The sequence below is a fragment of the Ascidiella aspersa genome, unplaced genomic scaffold (genome assembly GCF_963924565.1).
Source record: "Ascidiella aspersa unplaced genomic scaffold, kaAscAspe10.2 SCAFFOLD_83, whole genome shotgun sequence".
Classification (NCBI taxonomy): Eukaryota; Metazoa; Chordata; class Ascidiacea; order Phlebobranchia; family Ascidiidae; genus Ascidiella; species Ascidiella aspersa.
Genome location: NW_028147133.1, coordinates 23,675 through 38,112, shown reverse-complemented (window position 1 = coordinate 38,112; position 14,438 = coordinate 23,675). Strand labels below are relative to the sequence as shown.

Below are 14,438 nucleotides of genomic sequence, written 5' to 3'. Positions count from 1 at the left end.
GTTTTAGGCACCAGTCATTTCGATGGCGTGGGTTCGAATCCCACCACTGCCAATAGATTTTGTTATTTAAACGCTTTTTGTTTAACCTCCAAGATTTATTATTTAAAATGAATTTCGTGGTACAATAATTGAGACTGAAAAATTGTGTGTTGCACTTAATAATGTTTAAACTCAGGTAGCGTGGCCGAGTGGTCTAAGGCGCTGCTTTTAGGCACCAGTCATTTCGATGGCGTGGGTTCGAATCCCACCGCTGCCAATAGATTTTGTTATTTAAACACTTTTTGTTTAACCTCCAAGATTTATTATTTAAAATGAATTTCGTGGTACAATAATTAAGACGGAAACATTGTGTGTTGCACTTAATAATGTTTAAACACTGGTAGCGTGGCCGAGTGGTCTAAGGCGCTGGTTTAAGGCACCAGTCATTTCGATGGCGTGGGTTCGAATCCCACCGCTGCCAATAGCTTTTGTTATTTAAACACTTTTTGTTTAACCGCCAAGAAATTTACTGGTACAATAATTGAGACGGAAAAATTGTGTGTTGCACTTAATAATGTTTAAACACAGGTAGCGTGGCCGAGTGGTCTAAGGCGCTGGTTTAAGGTACCAGTCATTTCTATGGCGTGGGTTTGAATCCCACCGCTGCCAATAGCTTTTGTTATTTAAACACTTTTTTTTAACCGCCAAGAAATTTACTGGTACAATAATTGAGACGGAAAAATTATGTGTTGCACTTAATAATGTATAAACAGAGGTAGCGTGGTCGAGTGGTCTAAGGCGCTGGTTTAAGGCACCAGTCATTTCGATGGCGTGGGTTCGAATCCCACCGCTGCCAATAGCTTTTGTTGTTTAAACACTTTTTGTTTAACCGCCGAGATTTATTATTTGAAATTCATTTCGTTGTGCAATGATTAAGACGGAAAAATTGTGTGTTGCACTTAATAATGTTGAAACACAGGTAGCGTGGCCGAGTGTTCTAAGGCGCTGGTTTTAGGCACCAGTCATTTCGATTGCGTGGGTTCGAATCCCACCGCTGCCAATAGCTTTTGTTATTTAAACACTTGTTGTTTAACCGCCAAGATTTATTATTTTAAATTCATTTCGTTCTACAATAATTGAGACGGAAAATTTGTTTGTTGCAACTAAGAAATCTTGAACACTGGTAGCGTGGCCGAGTGGTCTAAGGCGCTGTTTTTAGGCACCAGTCATTTCGATGGCGTCGGTTCGAATCCCACCGCTGCCAATAGCTTTTTTTATTTGAACACTTTTTGTTTAACCGCCAAGAATTGTTATTTCACATGAATTTCGTTGTGCAATGATTAAGACGGAAAAATTGTGTGTTGCACTTAATAATGTTTAAACACAGGTAGCGTGGCCGAGTGGTCTAAGGCGCTGGTTTAAGGCACCAGTCATTTCGATGGCGTGGGTTCGAATCCCACCGCTGCCAATAGCTTTTGTTATTTAAACACTTGTTGTTTAACCGCCAAGATTTATTATTTTAAATTAATTTCGTTTTACAATAATTGAGACGGAAAATTTGTTTGTTGCAACTAAGAATTCTTGAACACTGGTAGCGTGGCCGATTGGTCTAAGGCGCTGTTTTTAGGCACCAGTCATTTCGATGGCGTGGGTTCGAATCCCACCGCTGCCAATAGCTTTTGTTATTTAAACACTTGTTGTTTAACCGCCAAGATTTATTATTTAATATTCATTTCGTTCTACAATAATTGAGACGGAAAATTTGTATGTTGCACTTAATAAACTTTGAACACAGGTAGCGTTGCCGAGTGGTCTAAGGCGCTGGTTTTAGGCACCAGTCATTTCGATGGCGTGGGTTCGAATCCCACCGCTGCCATTTGCTTTTGTTATTTGAACACTTTTTGTTTAACCGACACGATTTATTATTTGAAATGCATTTCGTGGTACAATAATTGAGACGGAAAAATTGTGTGTTGCACTTAATAATGTTTAAACACAGGTAGCGTGGCCGAGTGGTCTAAGGCGCTCGTTTAAGGCACCACTCATTTCGATGGCGTGGGTTCGAATCCCACCGCTGCTAATAGCTTTTGTTATTTAAACACTTTTTGTTTAACCTCCAAGATTTATTATTTGAAATGCATTTCGTGGTACAATAATTGAGACGGAAAAATTTTGTGTTGCACTTAATAATGTTTAAACACAGGTAGCGTGGCCGAGTGGTCTAAGGCGCTGGTTTTAGGCACCAGTCATTTCGATTGCGTGGGTTCGAATCCCACCGCTGCCAATAGCTTTTGTTATTTAAACACTTTTTGTTTAACCGCCAAGATTTATTATTTGAAATTCATTTCGTTGTACAATAATTGAGACGGAAAATTTGTTTGTTGCAACTAAGAAATCTTGAACACTGGTAGCGTGACCGAGTGGTCTAAGGCGCTGGTTTAAGGTACCAGTCATTTCGATGGCGTGGGTTCGAATCCCACCGCTGCCAATAGCTTTTGTTATTTAAACACTTTTTGTTTAACCTCCAAGATTTATTATTTGAAATGCATTTCGTGGTACAATAATTGAGACGGAAAAATTGTGTGTTGCACTTAATAATGTTTAAACTCAGGTAGCGTGGCCGAGTGGTCTAACGCGCTGGTTTAAAGCACCAGTCATTTAGATGGCGTGGTTTCGAATCCCACCGCTGCCAATAGCTTTTGTTATTTAAACACTTTTTGTTTAACCGCCACGATTTATTGTTTAAAATGAATTTCGTGGTACAATAATTGAGACGGAAAAATTATGTGTTGCAATTAAGAATTCTTGAACACAGGTAGCGTGGCCGAGTGGTCTAAGGCGCTGGTTTTAGGCACCAGTCATTTCGATGGCGTGGGTTCGAATCCCACCGCTGCCAATAGCTTTTGTTATTTAAACACTTTTTGTTTAACCGCCACGATTTATTGTTTAAAATGAATTTCGTGGTACAATAATTGAGACGGAAAATTTCTATGTTGCACTTAATAATGTTTGAACACAGGTAGCGTGGCCGAGTGGTCTAAGGCGCTGGTTTTAGGCACCAGTCATTTCGATGGCGTGGGTTCGAATCCCACCGCTGCCAATAGCTTTTGTTATTTAAACACTTTTTGTTTAAGCGTCAAGAAATTTAGTGGTACAATAATTGAGACGGAAAAATTGTGTGTTGCGCTTAATAATCTTTAAACACAGGTAGCGTGGCCGAGTGGTCTAAGGCGCTGGTTTAAGGCACCAGTCATTTCGATGGCGTGGGTTCGAATCCCACCGCTGCCAATAGCTTTTGTTATTTAAACACTTTTTGTTTAACCGCCAAGATTTATTGTTTGAAATTCATTTCGTTGTACAATAATTGAGACGGAAAATTTGTTTGTTGCAACTAAGAAATCTTGAACACTGGTAGCGTGGCCGAGTGGTCTAAGGCGCTGGTTTTAGGCACCAGTCATTTCGATGGCGTGGGTTCGAATCCCACCGCTGCCAATAGATTTTGTTATTTGAACACTTTTTGTTTAACCGCCAAGAATTGTTATTTCACAAGAATTTTGTTATGCAATGATTAAGACGGAAAAATTGTGTGTTGCACTTAATAATGTTTAAACACAGGTAGCGTGGCCGAGTGGTCTAAGGCGCTGGTTTAAGGCACCAGTCATTTCGATGGCGTGGGTTCGAATCCCACCGCTGCCAATAGCTTTTGTTATTTAAACACTTTTTGTTTAACCGACAAGATTTATTATTTGAAATGCATTTCGTGGTACAATAATTGAGACGGAAAAATTGTGTGTTGCAATTAAGAATTCTTGAACACAGGTAGCGTGGCCGAGTGGTCTAAGGCGCTGGTTTTAGGCACCAGTCATTTCGATGGCGTGGGTTCGAATCCCACCGCTGCCAATAGCTTTTGTTATTTAAACACTTTTTGTTTAACCGACAAGATTTATTATTTGAAATGAATTTCGTGGTACAATAATTGAGACGGAAAAGTTGTGTAATGCAATCAAGAATTCTTGAACACAGGTAGCGTGGCCGAGTGGTCTAAGGCGCTGGTATAAGGCACCAGTCTATTCGATGGCGTGGGTTCGAATCCCACCGCTGCCAATAGCTTTTGTTATTTGAACACTTTTTGTTTAACCGCCACGATTTATTGTTTAAAATGAATTTCGTGGTACAATAATTGAGGCGGAAAATTTGTTTGTTGCAACTAAGAAATCTTGAACACTGGTAGCGTGGTCGAGTGGTCTAAGGCGCTGGTTTTAGGCACCAGTCATTTCGATGGCGTGGGTTCGAATCCCACCGCTGCCAATAGCTTTTTTTATTTAAACACTTTTTGTTTAACCGCCAAGAATTGTTATTTCACATGAATTTCGTTGTGCAATGATTAAGACGGAAAAATTGTCTGTTGCACTTAATAATGTTTACACACAGGTAGCGTGGCCGAGTGGTCTAAGGCGCTGGTTTAAGGCACCAGTCATTTCGATGGCGTGGGTTCGAATCCCACCGCTGCCAATAGCCTTTTTTATTTAAACGCTTTTTGTTTAACCGCCAAGATTTATTATTTCACATGAATTTCGTTGTGCAATGATTAAGACGGAAAAATTGTGTGTTGCACTTAATAATTTTTAAACACAGGTAGCGTGGCCGAGTGGTCTAATGCGCTGGTTTAAGGCACCAGTCATTTCGATGGCGTGGGTTCGAATCCCACCGCTGCCAATAGCTTTTGTTATTTGAACACTTTTTGTTTAACCGCCACGATTTATTGTTTAAAATGAATTTCGTGGTACAATAATTGAGGCGGAAAATTTGTTTGTTGCAACTAAGAAATCTTGAACACTGGTAGCGTGGTCGAGTGGTCTAAGGCGCTGGTTTTAGGCACCAGTCATTTGATGGCGTGGGTTCGAATCCCACCGCTGCCAATAGCTTTTTTTATTTAAACACTTTTTGTTTAACCGCCAAGAATTGTTATTTCACATGAATTTCGTTGTGCAATGATTAAGACGGAAAAATTGTCTGTTGCACTTAATAATGTTTACACACAGGTAGCGTGGCCGAGTGGTCTAAGGCGCTGGTTTAAGGCACCAGTCATTTCGATGGCGTGGGTTCGAATCCCACCGCTGCCAATAGCCTTTTTTATTTAAACGCTTTTTGTTTAACCGCCAAGATTTATTATTTCACATGAATTTCGTTGTGCAATGATTAAGACGGAAAAATTGTGTGTTGCACTTAATAATTTTTAAACACAGTTAGCGTGGCCGAGTGGTCTAATGCGCTGGTTTAAGGCACCAGTCATTTCGATGGCGTGGGTTCGAATCCCACCGCTGCCAATAGCTTTTGTTATTTGAACACTTTTTGTTTAACCGCCACGATTTATTGTTTAAAATGAATTTCGTGGTACAATAATTGAAACGGAAAATTTATATGTTGCACTTAATAATCTTTGAACACAGGTAGCGTGGCCGAGTGGTCTAAGGCGCTGGTTTTAGGCACCAGTCATTTCGATGGCGTGGGTTCGAATCCCACCGCTGCCAATAGCTTTTGTTATTTAAACACTTTTTGTTTAACCGACAAGATTTATTATTTGAAATGCATTTCGTGGTACAATAATTGAGACGGAAAAATTGTGTGTTGCACTTAATAATGTTTAATCACAGGTAGCGTGGCCGAGTGGTCTAAGGCGCTGGTTTAAGGCACCAGTCATTTCGATGGCGTGGGTTCGAATCCCACCGCTGCCAATAGCTTTTGTTATTTGAACACTTTTTGTTTAACCGCCACGATTTATTGTTTAAAATGAATTTCGTGGTACAATAATTGAGGCGGAAAATTTGTTTGTTGCAACTAAGAAATCTTGAACACTGGTAGCGTGGTCGAGTGGTCTAAGGCGCTGGTTTTAGGCACCAGTCATTTCGATGGCGTGGGTTCGAATCCCACCGCTGCCAATAGCTTTTTTTATTTAAACACTTTTTGTTTAACCGCCAAGAATTGTTATTTCACATGAATTTCGTTGTGCAATGATTAAGACGGAAAAATTGTGTGTTGCACTTAATAATTTTTAAACACAGGTAGCGTGGCCGAGTGGTCTAATGCGCTGGTTTAAGGCACCAGTCATTTCGATGGCGTGGGTTCGAATCCCACCGCTGCCAATAGCTTTTGTTATTTGAACACTTTTTGTTTAACCGCCACGATTTATTGTTTAAAATGAATTTCGTGGTACAATAATTGAAACGGAAAATTTATATGTTGCACTTAATAATCTTTGAACACAGGTAGCGTGGCCGAGTGGTCTAAGGCGCTGGTTTTAGGCACCAGTCATTTCGATGGCGTGGGTTCGAATCCCAGCGATGCCAATAGCTTTTGTTATTTGAACACTTTTTGTTTAACCGCCACGATTTATTGTTTAAAATGAATTTCGTGGTACAATAATTGAAACGGAAAAATTGTGTGTTGCACTTAATAATGTTTAAACACAGGTATCGTGGCCGAGTGGTCTAATGCGCTGGTCTAAGGCACCAGTCATTTCGATGGCGTGGGTTCGAATCCCACCGCTGCCAATAGCTTTTGTTATTTAAACACTTTTTGTTTAACCGACAAGATTTATTATTTGAAATGCATTTCGTGGTACAATAATTGAGACGGAAAAATTGTGTGTTGCACTTAATAATGTTTAATCACAGGTAGCGTGGCCGAGTGGTCTAAGGCGCTGGTTTAAGGCACCAGTCATTTCGATGGCGTGGGTTCGAATCCCACCGCTGCCAATAGCTTTTGTTATTTAAACACTTTTTGTTTAACCTCCAAGATTTATTATTTGAAATGCATTTCGTGGTACAATAATTGAGACGGAAAAATTGTGTGTTGCACTTAATAATGTTTAATCACAGGTAGCGTGGCCGAGTGGTCTAAGGCGCTGGTTTAAGGCACCAGACATTTCGATGGCGTGGGTTCGAATCCCACCGCTGCCAATAGCTTTTGTTATTTAAACACTTTTTGTTTAACCTCCAAGATTTATTATTTGAAATGCATTTCGTGGTACAATAATTGAGACGGAAAAATTGTGTGTTGCACTTAATAATGTTTAATCACAGGTAGCGTGGCCGAGTGGTCTAAGGCGCTGGTTTAAGGCACCAGTCATTTCGATGGCGTGGGTTCGAATCCCACCGCTGCCAATAGCTTTTGTTATTTGAACACTTTTTGTTTAACCGCCACGATTTATTGTTTAAAATGAATTTCGTGGTACAAAAATTGAGACGGAAAAATTGTGTGTTGCATTTAAGAATTCTTGAACACAGGTAGCGTGGCCGAGTGGTCTAAGGCGCTGGTTTTAGGCACCAGTCATTTCGATGGCGTGGGTTCGAATCCCACCGCTGCCAATAGCTTTTGTTATTTGAACACTTTTTGTTTAACCGCCACGATTTATTGTTTAAAATGAATTTCGTGGTACAAAAATTGAGACGGAAAAATTGTGTGTTGCAATTAAGAATTCTTGAACACAGGTAGCGTGGCCGAGTGGTCTAAGGCGCTGGTTTTAGGCACCGGTCATTTCGATGGCGTGGGTTCGAATCCCAGCGATGCCAATAGCTTTTGTTATTTGAACACTTTTTGTTTAACCGCCACGATTTATTGTTTAAAATGAATTTCGTGGTACAATAATTGAAACGGAAAAATTGTGTGTTGCACTTAATAATCTTTGAACACAGGTAGCGTGGCCGAGTGGTCTAAGGCGCTGGTTTTAGGCACCAGTCATTTCGATGGCGTGGGTTCGAATCCCAGCGATGCCAATAGCTTTTGTTATTTGAACACTTTTTGTTTAACCGCCACGATTTATTGTTTAAAATGAATTTCGTGGTACAATAATTGAAACGGAAAAATTGTGTGTTGCACTTAATAATGTTTAAACACAGGTATCGTGGCTGAGTGGTCTAAGGCGCTGGTTTAAGGCACCAGTCATTTCGATGGCGTGGGTTCGAATCCCACCGCTGCCAATAGCTTTTGTTATTTAAACACTTTTTGTTTAACCGACAAGATTTATTATTTGAAATGCATTTCGTGGTACAATAATTGAGACGGAAAAATTGTGTGTTGCACTTAATAATGTTTAATCACAGGTATCGTGGCCGAGTGGTCTAATGCGCTGGTCTAAGGCACCAGTCATTTCGATGGCGTGGGTTCGAATCCCACCGCTGCCAATAGCTTTTGTTATTTAAACACTTTTTGTTTAACCGACAAGATTTATTATTTGAAATGCATTTCGTGGTACAATAATTGAGACGGAAAAATTGTGTGTTGCACTTAATAATGTTTAATCACAGGTAGCGTGGCCGAGTGGTCTAAGGCGCTGGTTTAAGGCACCAGTCATTTCGATGGCGTGGGTTCGAATCCCACCGCTGCCAATAGCTTTTGTTATTTAAACACTTTTTGTTTAACCTCCAAGATTTATTATTTGAAATGCATTTCGTGGTACAATAATTGAGACGGAAAAATTGTGTGTTGCACTTAATAATGTTTAATCACAGGTAGCGTGGCCGAGTGGTCTAAGGCGCTGGTTTAAGGCACCAGACATTTCGATGGCGTGGGTTCGAATCCCACCGCTGCCAATAGCTTTTGTTATTTAAACACTTTTTGTTTAACCTCCAAGATTTATTATTTGAAATGCATTTCGTGGTACAATAATTGAGACGGAAAAATTGTGTGTTGCACTTAATAATGTTTAATCACAGGTAGCGTGGCCGAGTGGTCTAAGGCGCTGGTTTAAGGCACCAGTCATTTCGATGGCGTGGGTTCGAATCCCACCGCTGCCAATAGCTTTTGTTATTTGAACACTTTTTGTTTAACCGCCACGATTTATTGTTTAAAATGAATTTCGTGGTACAAAAATTGAGACGGAAAAATTGTGTGTTGCATTTAAGAATTCTTGAACACAGGTAGCGTGGCCGAGTGGTCTAAGGCGCTGGTTTTAGGCACCAGTCATTTCGATGGCGTGGGTTCGAATCCCACCGCTGCCAATAGCTTTTGTTATTTGAACACTTTTTGTTTAACCGCCACGATTTATTGTTTAAAATGAATTTCGTGGTACAAAAATTGAGACGGAAAAATTGTGTGTTGCAATTAAGAATTCTTGAACACAGGTAGCGTGGCCGAGTGGTCTAAGGCGCTGGTTTTAGGCACCGGTCATTTCGATGGCGTGGTTTCGAATCCCAGCGATGCCAATAGCTTTTGTTATTTGAACACTTTTTGTTTAACCGCCACGATTTATTGTTTAAAATGAATTTCGTGGTACAATAATTGAAACGGAAAAATTGTGTGTTGCACTTAATAATCTTTGAACACAGGTAGCGTGGCCGAGTGGTCTAAGGCGCTGGTTTTAGGCACCAGTCATTTCGATGGCGTGGGTTCGAATCCCAGCGATGCCAATAGCTTTTGTTATTTGAACACTTTTTGTTTAACCGCCACGATTTATTGTTTAAAATGAATTTCGTGGTACAATAATTGAAACGGAAAAATTGTGTGTTGCACTTAATAATGTTTAAACACAGGTATCGTGGCTGAGTGGTCTAAGGCGCTGGTTTAAGGCACCAGTCATTTCGATGGCGTGGGTTCGAATCCCACCGCTGCCAATAGCTTTTGTTATTTAAACACTTTTTGTTTAACCGACAAGATTTATTATTTGAAATGCATTTCGTGGTACAATAATTGAGACGGAAAAATTGTGTGTTGCACTTAATAATGTTTAATCACAGGTAGCGTGGCCGAGTGGTCTAAGGCGCTGGTTTAAGGCACCAGTCATTTCGATGGCGTGGGTTCGAATCCCACCGCAGCCAATAGCATTTGTTATTTAAACACTTTTTGTTTAACCGCCACGATTTGTTATTTAACATGAATTTCGTTGTGCAATGATTAAGACGGAAAAATTGTGTGTTGCACTTAATAATGTTTAAACACAGGTAGCGTGGCCGAGTGGTCTAAGGCGCTGGTTTAAGGCACCAGTCATTTCGATGGCGTGGGTTCGAATCCCACCGCTGCCAATAGCTTTTTTTATTTAAACACTTTTTGTTTAACCGCCAAGAATTGTTATTTCACATGAATTTCGTTGTGCAATGATTAAGACGGAAAAATTGTGTGTTGCACTTAATAATGTTTAAACACAGGTAGCGTGGCCGAGTGGTCTAAGGCGCTGGTTTAAGGCACCAGTCATTTCGATGGCGTGGGATCGAATCCCACCGCTGCCAATACCATTTGTTATTTGAACACTTTTTGTTTAACCGCCAAGATTTATTATTTGAAATTCATTTCGTTGAACAATAATTGAGACGGAAAATTTGTTTGTTTCAACTAAGAAATCTTGAACACTGGCAGCGTGGCCGAGTGGTCTAAGGCGCTGGTTTTAGGCACCAGTCATTTCGATGGCCTGGGTTCAAATCCCACCGCTGCCAATAGCTTTTGTTATTTAAACACTTTTTGTTTAACCGCCACGATTTATTGTTTAAAATGAATTTCGTGGTACAATAATTGAAACGGAAAATTTGTATGTTGCCCTTAATAATCTTTGAACACAGGTAGCGTGGCCGAGTGGTCTAAGGCGCTCGTTTAAGGCACCAGTCATTTCGATGGCGTGGGATCGAATCCCACCGCTGCCAATAGCTTTTGTTATTTAAACACTTTTTGTTTAACCGCCACGATTTATTGTTTAAAATGAATTTCGTGGTACAATAATTGAGACGGAAAATTTCTATGTTGCACTTAATAATGTTTGAACACAGGTAGCGTGGCCGAGTGGTCTAAGGCGCTGGTTTTAGGCACCAGTCATTTCGATGGCGTGGGTTCGAATCCCACCGCTGCCATTTGCTTTTGTTATTTGAACACTTTTTGTTTAACCGACACGATTTATTATTTAAAATGAATTTCGTGGTACAATAATTGAGACGGAAAAATCGTGTGTTGCACTTAATAATGTTTAAACAGAGGTAGCGTGGCCGAATGTTCTAAGGCGCTGGTTTAAGGCACCAGTCATTTCGATGGCGTGGGTTCGAATCCCACCGCTGCCAATAGATTTTGTTATTTGAACACTTTTTGTTTAACCGCCACGATTTATTATTTAAAATGAATTTAGTGGTACAATAATTGAGACGGAAAAATTGTGTGTTGCACTTAATAATGTTTAAACACAGGTAGTGTGGCCGAGTGGTCTAAGGCGCTGGTTTAAGGCACCAGTCATTTCGATGGCGTGGGTTCGAATCCCAGCGCTGCCAATACCATTTGTTATTTAAACACTTTTTGTTTAACCGCCACGATTTATTATTTAAAATGAATTTCGTGGTACAATAATTGAGACGGAAAAATTGTGTGTTGCAATTAATAATGTTTAAACACAGGTAGCGTGGCCGAGTGGTCTAAGGCGCTGGTTTAAGGCACCAGTCATTTCGATGGCGTGGGTTCGAATCCCACCGCTGCCAATAGCATTTGTTATTTAAACACTTTTTGTTTAACCGCCAAGAAATTTAGTGGTACAATAATTGAGACGGAAAAATTGTGTGTTGCACTTAAGAATTCTTGATCACAGGTTATTTAATCACTTTTTGTTCAACTTCCACGATTTATTATTTAAAATGAATTTAGTGGTACAATAATTGAGACGCAAAAATTGTGTGTTGCAATTAAGAATTCTTGATCACAGGTAGCGTGGCCGAGTGGTCTAAGGCGCTGGTTTTAGGCACCAGTCATTTCGATGGCGTGGGTTCGAATCCCACCGCTGCCAATAGCTTTTGTTATTTGAACACTTTTTGTTTAACCGCCACGATTTATTGTTTAAAATGAATTTCGTGGTACAATAATTGAGACGGAAAATTTCTATGTTGCACTTAATAATGTTTAAACACAGGTAGCGTCGCCGAGTGGTCTAAGGCGCTGGTTTAAGGCACCAGTCATTTCGATGGCGTGGGTTCGAATCCCACCGCTGCCAATAGCTTTTGTTATTTAAACACTTTTTGCATTTCGTGGTACAATAATTGAGACGGAAAAATTGTGTGTTGCACTTAATAATGTTTAAACTCAGGTAGCGTGGCCGAGTGGTCTAACGCGCTGGTTTAAGGCACCAGTCATTTAGATGGCGTGGGTTCGAATCCCACCGCTGCCAATAGCTTTTGTTATTTGAACACTTTTTGTTTAACCGCCACGATTTATTGTTTAAAATGAATTTCGTGGTACAATAATTGAGACGGAAAAATTGTGTGCTGCAATTGAGAATTCTTGAACACATGTAGCGTGGCCGAGTGGTCTAAGGCCCTGGTTTTAGGCACCAGTCATTTCGATGGCGTGAGTTCGAATCCCCCCGCTGTCATTTGCTTTTGTTATTTGAACACTTTTTGTTTAACCGACACGATTTATTATTTAAAATGAATTTCGTGGTACAATAATTGAGACGGAAAAATTGTGTGCTGCAATTGAGAATTCTTGAACACATGTAGCGTGGCCGAGTGGTCTAAGGCGCTGGTTTTAGGCACCAGTCATTTCGATGGCGTGGGTTCGAATCCCACCGCTGCCAATAGCTTTTGTTATTTAAACACTTTTTGTTTAAGCGCCAAGATTTATTATTTGAAATGCATTTCGTTCTACAATAATTGAGACGGAAAAATTGTGTGTTGCACTTAATAATGTTTAATCACAGGTAGCGTGGCCGAGTGGTCTAAGGCGCTGGTTTTAGGCACCAGTCATTTCGATGGCGTGGGTTCGAATCCCAGCGATGCCAATAGCTTTTGTTATTTGAACACTTTTTGTTTAACCGCCACGATTTATTGTTTAAAATGAATTTCGTGGTACAATAATTGAAACGGAAAATTTGTATGTTGCACTTAATAATCTTTGAACACAGTTAGCGTGGCCGAGTGGTCTAAGGCGCTGGTTTAAGGCACCAGTCATTTCGATGGCGTGGGTTCGAATCCCAGCGATGCCAATAGCTTTTGTTATTTGAACACTTTTTGTTTAACCGCCACGATTTATTGTTTAAAATGAATTTCGTGGTACAATAATTGAAACGGAAAAATTGTGTGTTGCACTTAATAATGTTTAAACACAGGTAGCGTGGCCGAGTGGTCTAAGGCGCTGGTTTAAGGCACCAGTCATTTCGATGGCGTGGGTTCGAATCCCACCGCTGCCAATAGCTTTTGTTATTTAAACACTTTTTGTTTAACCTCCAAGATTTATTATTTGAAATGCATTTCGTGGTACAATAATTGAGACGGAAAAATTGTGTGTTGCACTTAATAATGTTTAATCACAGGTAGCGTGGCCGAGTGGTCTAAGGCGCTGGTTTAAGGCACCAGTCATTTCGATGGCTTTGGTTCGAATCCCACCGCTGCCAATAGCTTTTGTTATTTAAACACTTGTTGTTTAACCGCCAAGATTTATTATTTGAAATTCATTTCGTTCTACAATAATTGAGACGTAAAATTTGTATGTTGCACTTAATAATCTTTGAACACAGGTAACGTGGCCGAGTGGTCTAAGGCGCTGGTTTTAGGCACCAGTCATTTCGATGGCGTGGGTTCGAATCCCACCGCTGCCAATAGCTTTTGTTATTTAAACACTTGTTGTTTAACCGCCAAGATTTATTATTTTAAATTCATTTCGTTCTACAATAATTGAGACGTAAAATTTGTATGTTGCACTTAATAATCTTTGAACACAGGTAACGTGGCCGAGTGGTCTAAGGCGCTGGTTTTAGGCACCAGTCATTTCGATGGCGTGGGTTCGAATCCCACCGCTGCCAATAGCTTTTGTTATTTAAACACTTGTTGTTTAACCTCCAAGATTTATTATTTGAAATGCATTTCGTGGTACAATAATTGAGACGGAAAAATTGTGTGTTGCACTTAATAATGTTTAATCACAGGTAGCGTGGCCGAGTGGTCTAAGGCGCTGGTTTAAGGCACCAGTCATTTCGATGGCGTGGGTTCGAATCCCACCGCTGCCAATAGCTTTTGTTATTTAAACACTTTTTGTTTAACCGCCACGATTTGTTATTTAACATGAATTTCGTTGTGCAATGATTAAGACGGAAAAATTGTGTGTTGCACTTAATAATGTTTAAACACAGGTAGCGTGGCCGAGTGGTCTAAGGCGCTGGTTTAAGGCACCAGTCATTTCGATGGCGTGGGTTCGAATCCCACCGCTGCCAATAGCTTTTGTTATTTAAACACTTTTTGTTTAACCGACAAGATTTATTATTTGAAATGCATTTCGTGGTACAAAAATTGAGACGGAAAAATTGTGTGTTGCAATTAAGAATTCTTGAACACAGGTAGCGTGGCCGAGTGGTCTAAGGCGCTGGTTTTAGGCACCAGTCATTTCGATGGCGTGGGTTCGAATCCCACCGCTGCCAATAGCTTTTGTTATTTGAACACTTTTTGTTTAACCGCCACGATTTATTGTTTAAAATGAATTTCGTGGTACAATAATTGAGACGGAAA

At 40.3% G+C, this 14,438-nt stretch overlaps 58 non-coding genes across 58 annotated transcripts; all 58 read left to right on the top strand.

Moving 5' to 3' along the window:
- The first annotated feature begins 174 nt into the window (after positions 1–174).
- On the top strand, positions 175–256 carry Trnal-uag (transfer RNA leucine (anticodon UAG)). The gene has a single exon. It is a non-coding gene; the product is annotated as a tRNA-Leu (tRNA).
- Positions 257–378: 122 nt separating this feature from the next.
- Positions 379–460, top strand: Trnal-aag (transfer RNA leucine (anticodon AAG)). The gene has a single exon. It is a non-coding gene; the product is annotated as a tRNA-Leu (tRNA).
- A 106-nt stretch (positions 461–566) lies between these two features.
- Positions 567–648, top strand: Trnal-aag (transfer RNA leucine (anticodon AAG)). Its single transcript has one exon. It is a non-coding gene; the product is annotated as a tRNA-Leu (tRNA).
- A 105-nt stretch (positions 649–753) lies between these two features.
- Trnal-aag (transfer RNA leucine (anticodon AAG)) lies at positions 754–835 on the top strand. Its single transcript has one exon. It is a non-coding gene; the product is annotated as a tRNA-Leu (tRNA).
- Positions 836–957: 122 nt separating this feature from the next.
- Trnal-uag (transfer RNA leucine (anticodon UAG)) lies at positions 958–1,039 on the top strand. The gene has a single exon. It is a non-coding gene; the product is annotated as a tRNA-Leu (tRNA).
- Positions 1,040–1,365: 326 nt separating this feature from the next.
- Positions 1,366–1,447, top strand: Trnal-aag (transfer RNA leucine (anticodon AAG)). The gene has a single exon. It is a non-coding gene; the product is annotated as a tRNA-Leu (tRNA).
- Positions 1,448–1,773: 326 nt separating this feature from the next.
- Positions 1,774–1,855, top strand: Trnal-uag (transfer RNA leucine (anticodon UAG)). The gene has a single exon. It is a non-coding gene; the product is annotated as a tRNA-Leu (tRNA).
- Positions 1,856–2,181: 326 nt separating this feature from the next.
- On the top strand, positions 2,182–2,263 carry Trnal-uag (transfer RNA leucine (anticodon UAG)). Its single transcript has one exon. It is a non-coding gene; the product is annotated as a tRNA-Leu (tRNA).
- Positions 2,264–2,385: 122 nt separating this feature from the next.
- On the top strand, positions 2,386–2,467 carry Trnal-aag (transfer RNA leucine (anticodon AAG)). The gene has a single exon. It is a non-coding gene; the product is annotated as a tRNA-Leu (tRNA).
- Positions 2,468–2,589: 122 nt separating this feature from the next.
- On the top strand, positions 2,590–2,671 carry Trnaf-aaa (transfer RNA phenylalanine (anticodon AAA)). The gene has a single exon. It is a non-coding gene; the product is annotated as a tRNA-Phe (tRNA).
- A 122-nt stretch (positions 2,672–2,793) lies between these two features.
- On the top strand, positions 2,794–2,875 carry Trnal-uag (transfer RNA leucine (anticodon UAG)). Its single transcript has one exon. It is a non-coding gene; the product is annotated as a tRNA-Leu (tRNA).
- Positions 2,876–2,997: 122 nt separating this feature from the next.
- Trnal-uag (transfer RNA leucine (anticodon UAG)) lies at positions 2,998–3,079 on the top strand. Its single transcript has one exon. It is a non-coding gene; the product is annotated as a tRNA-Leu (tRNA).
- A 106-nt stretch (positions 3,080–3,185) lies between these two features.
- On the top strand, positions 3,186–3,267 carry Trnal-aag (transfer RNA leucine (anticodon AAG)). The gene has a single exon. It is a non-coding gene; the product is annotated as a tRNA-Leu (tRNA).
- A 122-nt stretch (positions 3,268–3,389) lies between these two features.
- Positions 3,390–3,471, top strand: Trnal-uag (transfer RNA leucine (anticodon UAG)). Its single transcript has one exon. It is a non-coding gene; the product is annotated as a tRNA-Leu (tRNA).
- Positions 3,472–3,593: 122 nt separating this feature from the next.
- Trnal-aag (transfer RNA leucine (anticodon AAG)) lies at positions 3,594–3,675 on the top strand. The gene has a single exon. It is a non-coding gene; the product is annotated as a tRNA-Leu (tRNA).
- A 122-nt stretch (positions 3,676–3,797) lies between these two features.
- Trnal-uag (transfer RNA leucine (anticodon UAG)) lies at positions 3,798–3,879 on the top strand. The gene has a single exon. It is a non-coding gene; the product is annotated as a tRNA-Leu (tRNA).
- Positions 3,880–4,001: 122 nt separating this feature from the next.
- On the top strand, positions 4,002–4,083 carry Trnal-aag (transfer RNA leucine (anticodon AAG)). The gene has a single exon. It is a non-coding gene; the product is annotated as a tRNA-Leu (tRNA).
- A 122-nt stretch (positions 4,084–4,205) lies between these two features.
- Trnal-uag (transfer RNA leucine (anticodon UAG)) lies at positions 4,206–4,287 on the top strand. The gene has a single exon. It is a non-coding gene; the product is annotated as a tRNA-Leu (tRNA).
- A 122-nt stretch (positions 4,288–4,409) lies between these two features.
- On the top strand, positions 4,410–4,491 carry Trnal-aag (transfer RNA leucine (anticodon AAG)). The gene has a single exon. It is a non-coding gene; the product is annotated as a tRNA-Leu (tRNA).
- A 122-nt stretch (positions 4,492–4,613) lies between these two features.
- On the top strand, positions 4,614–4,695 carry Trnal-aag (transfer RNA leucine (anticodon AAG)). The gene has a single exon. It is a non-coding gene; the product is annotated as a tRNA-Leu (tRNA).
- Positions 4,696–4,817: 122 nt separating this feature from the next.
- Trnal-uag (transfer RNA leucine (anticodon UAG)) lies at positions 4,818–4,898 on the top strand. Its single transcript has one exon. It is a non-coding gene; the product is annotated as a tRNA-Leu (tRNA).
- A 122-nt stretch (positions 4,899–5,020) lies between these two features.
- On the top strand, positions 5,021–5,102 carry Trnal-aag (transfer RNA leucine (anticodon AAG)). The gene has a single exon. It is a non-coding gene; the product is annotated as a tRNA-Leu (tRNA).
- A 326-nt stretch (positions 5,103–5,428) lies between these two features.
- On the top strand, positions 5,429–5,510 carry Trnal-uag (transfer RNA leucine (anticodon UAG)). Its single transcript has one exon. It is a non-coding gene; the product is annotated as a tRNA-Leu (tRNA).
- Positions 5,511–5,632: 122 nt separating this feature from the next.
- On the top strand, positions 5,633–5,714 carry Trnal-aag (transfer RNA leucine (anticodon AAG)). Its single transcript has one exon. It is a non-coding gene; the product is annotated as a tRNA-Leu (tRNA).
- A 122-nt stretch (positions 5,715–5,836) lies between these two features.
- On the top strand, positions 5,837–5,918 carry Trnal-uag (transfer RNA leucine (anticodon UAG)). The gene has a single exon. It is a non-coding gene; the product is annotated as a tRNA-Leu (tRNA).
- A 122-nt stretch (positions 5,919–6,040) lies between these two features.
- On the top strand, positions 6,041–6,122 carry Trnal-aag (transfer RNA leucine (anticodon AAG)). Its single transcript has one exon. It is a non-coding gene; the product is annotated as a tRNA-Leu (tRNA).
- Positions 6,123–6,244: 122 nt separating this feature from the next.
- Trnal-uag (transfer RNA leucine (anticodon UAG)) lies at positions 6,245–6,326 on the top strand. Its single transcript has one exon. It is a non-coding gene; the product is annotated as a tRNA-Leu (tRNA).
- A 326-nt stretch (positions 6,327–6,652) lies between these two features.
- Trnal-aag (transfer RNA leucine (anticodon AAG)) lies at positions 6,653–6,734 on the top strand. The gene has a single exon. It is a non-coding gene; the product is annotated as a tRNA-Leu (tRNA).
- Positions 6,735–6,856: 122 nt separating this feature from the next.
- Trnal-aag (transfer RNA leucine (anticodon AAG)) lies at positions 6,857–6,938 on the top strand. The gene has a single exon. It is a non-coding gene; the product is annotated as a tRNA-Leu (tRNA).
- A 122-nt stretch (positions 6,939–7,060) lies between these two features.
- On the top strand, positions 7,061–7,142 carry Trnal-aag (transfer RNA leucine (anticodon AAG)). Its single transcript has one exon. It is a non-coding gene; the product is annotated as a tRNA-Leu (tRNA).
- Positions 7,143–7,264: 122 nt separating this feature from the next.
- Trnal-uag (transfer RNA leucine (anticodon UAG)) lies at positions 7,265–7,346 on the top strand. The gene has a single exon. It is a non-coding gene; the product is annotated as a tRNA-Leu (tRNA).
- A 326-nt stretch (positions 7,347–7,672) lies between these two features.
- On the top strand, positions 7,673–7,754 carry Trnal-uag (transfer RNA leucine (anticodon UAG)). Its single transcript has one exon. It is a non-coding gene; the product is annotated as a tRNA-Leu (tRNA).
- Positions 7,755–7,876: 122 nt separating this feature from the next.
- On the top strand, positions 7,877–7,958 carry Trnal-aag (transfer RNA leucine (anticodon AAG)). Its single transcript has one exon. It is a non-coding gene; the product is annotated as a tRNA-Leu (tRNA).
- Positions 7,959–8,284: 326 nt separating this feature from the next.
- Positions 8,285–8,366, top strand: Trnal-aag (transfer RNA leucine (anticodon AAG)). Its single transcript has one exon. It is a non-coding gene; the product is annotated as a tRNA-Leu (tRNA).
- A 122-nt stretch (positions 8,367–8,488) lies between these two features.
- Positions 8,489–8,570, top strand: Trnal-aag (transfer RNA leucine (anticodon AAG)). The gene has a single exon. It is a non-coding gene; the product is annotated as a tRNA-Leu (tRNA).
- Positions 8,571–8,692: 122 nt separating this feature from the next.
- Positions 8,693–8,774, top strand: Trnal-aag (transfer RNA leucine (anticodon AAG)). The gene has a single exon. It is a non-coding gene; the product is annotated as a tRNA-Leu (tRNA).
- Positions 8,775–8,896: 122 nt separating this feature from the next.
- Positions 8,897–8,978, top strand: Trnal-uag (transfer RNA leucine (anticodon UAG)). The gene has a single exon. It is a non-coding gene; the product is annotated as a tRNA-Leu (tRNA).
- A 326-nt stretch (positions 8,979–9,304) lies between these two features.
- Positions 9,305–9,386, top strand: Trnal-uag (transfer RNA leucine (anticodon UAG)). Its single transcript has one exon. It is a non-coding gene; the product is annotated as a tRNA-Leu (tRNA).
- A 122-nt stretch (positions 9,387–9,508) lies between these two features.
- Positions 9,509–9,590, top strand: Trnal-aag (transfer RNA leucine (anticodon AAG)). Its single transcript has one exon. It is a non-coding gene; the product is annotated as a tRNA-Leu (tRNA).
- Positions 9,591–9,712: 122 nt separating this feature from the next.
- On the top strand, positions 9,713–9,794 carry Trnal-aag (transfer RNA leucine (anticodon AAG)). The gene has a single exon. It is a non-coding gene; the product is annotated as a tRNA-Leu (tRNA).
- A 122-nt stretch (positions 9,795–9,916) lies between these two features.
- Positions 9,917–9,998, top strand: Trnal-aag (transfer RNA leucine (anticodon AAG)). Its single transcript has one exon. It is a non-coding gene; the product is annotated as a tRNA-Leu (tRNA).
- Positions 9,999–10,120: 122 nt separating this feature from the next.
- Trnal-aag (transfer RNA leucine (anticodon AAG)) lies at positions 10,121–10,202 on the top strand. The gene has a single exon. It is a non-coding gene; the product is annotated as a tRNA-Leu (tRNA).
- A 122-nt stretch (positions 10,203–10,324) lies between these two features.
- Trnal-uag (transfer RNA leucine (anticodon UAG)) lies at positions 10,325–10,406 on the top strand. The gene has a single exon. It is a non-coding gene; the product is annotated as a tRNA-Leu (tRNA).
- A 326-nt stretch (positions 10,407–10,732) lies between these two features.
- Positions 10,733–10,814, top strand: Trnal-uag (transfer RNA leucine (anticodon UAG)). The gene has a single exon. It is a non-coding gene; the product is annotated as a tRNA-Leu (tRNA).
- A 122-nt stretch (positions 10,815–10,936) lies between these two features.
- Positions 10,937–11,018, top strand: Trnal-aag (transfer RNA leucine (anticodon AAG)). The gene has a single exon. It is a non-coding gene; the product is annotated as a tRNA-Leu (tRNA).
- A 122-nt stretch (positions 11,019–11,140) lies between these two features.
- Positions 11,141–11,222, top strand: Trnal-aag (transfer RNA leucine (anticodon AAG)). Its single transcript has one exon. It is a non-coding gene; the product is annotated as a tRNA-Leu (tRNA).
- Positions 11,223–11,344: 122 nt separating this feature from the next.
- Positions 11,345–11,426, top strand: Trnal-aag (transfer RNA leucine (anticodon AAG)). The gene has a single exon. It is a non-coding gene; the product is annotated as a tRNA-Leu (tRNA).
- Positions 11,427–11,646: 220 nt separating this feature from the next.
- Positions 11,647–11,728, top strand: Trnal-uag (transfer RNA leucine (anticodon UAG)). Its single transcript has one exon. It is a non-coding gene; the product is annotated as a tRNA-Leu (tRNA).
- A 122-nt stretch (positions 11,729–11,850) lies between these two features.
- Trnal-aag (transfer RNA leucine (anticodon AAG)) lies at positions 11,851–11,932 on the top strand. Its single transcript has one exon. It is a non-coding gene; the product is annotated as a tRNA-Leu (tRNA).
- Positions 11,933–12,024: 92 nt separating this feature from the next.
- Trnal-aag (transfer RNA leucine (anticodon AAG)) lies at positions 12,025–12,106 on the top strand. Its single transcript has one exon. It is a non-coding gene; the product is annotated as a tRNA-Leu (tRNA).
- Positions 12,107–12,432: 326 nt separating this feature from the next.
- On the top strand, positions 12,433–12,514 carry Trnal-uag (transfer RNA leucine (anticodon UAG)). Its single transcript has one exon. It is a non-coding gene; the product is annotated as a tRNA-Leu (tRNA).
- Positions 12,515–12,636: 122 nt separating this feature from the next.
- Positions 12,637–12,718, top strand: Trnal-uag (transfer RNA leucine (anticodon UAG)). Its single transcript has one exon. It is a non-coding gene; the product is annotated as a tRNA-Leu (tRNA).
- A 326-nt stretch (positions 12,719–13,044) lies between these two features.
- Trnal-aag (transfer RNA leucine (anticodon AAG)) lies at positions 13,045–13,126 on the top strand. The gene has a single exon. It is a non-coding gene; the product is annotated as a tRNA-Leu (tRNA).
- A 326-nt stretch (positions 13,127–13,452) lies between these two features.
- On the top strand, positions 13,453–13,534 carry Trnal-uag (transfer RNA leucine (anticodon UAG)). Its single transcript has one exon. It is a non-coding gene; the product is annotated as a tRNA-Leu (tRNA).
- Positions 13,535–13,656: 122 nt separating this feature from the next.
- On the top strand, positions 13,657–13,738 carry Trnal-uag (transfer RNA leucine (anticodon UAG)). Its single transcript has one exon. It is a non-coding gene; the product is annotated as a tRNA-Leu (tRNA).
- Positions 13,739–13,860: 122 nt separating this feature from the next.
- On the top strand, positions 13,861–13,942 carry Trnal-aag (transfer RNA leucine (anticodon AAG)). Its single transcript has one exon. It is a non-coding gene; the product is annotated as a tRNA-Leu (tRNA).
- Positions 13,943–14,064: 122 nt separating this feature from the next.
- Trnal-aag (transfer RNA leucine (anticodon AAG)) lies at positions 14,065–14,146 on the top strand. The gene has a single exon. It is a non-coding gene; the product is annotated as a tRNA-Leu (tRNA).
- A 122-nt stretch (positions 14,147–14,268) lies between these two features.
- Positions 14,269–14,350, top strand: Trnal-uag (transfer RNA leucine (anticodon UAG)). The gene has a single exon. It is a non-coding gene; the product is annotated as a tRNA-Leu (tRNA).
- The last annotated feature ends 88 nt before the right edge of the window (positions 14,351–14,438 follow it).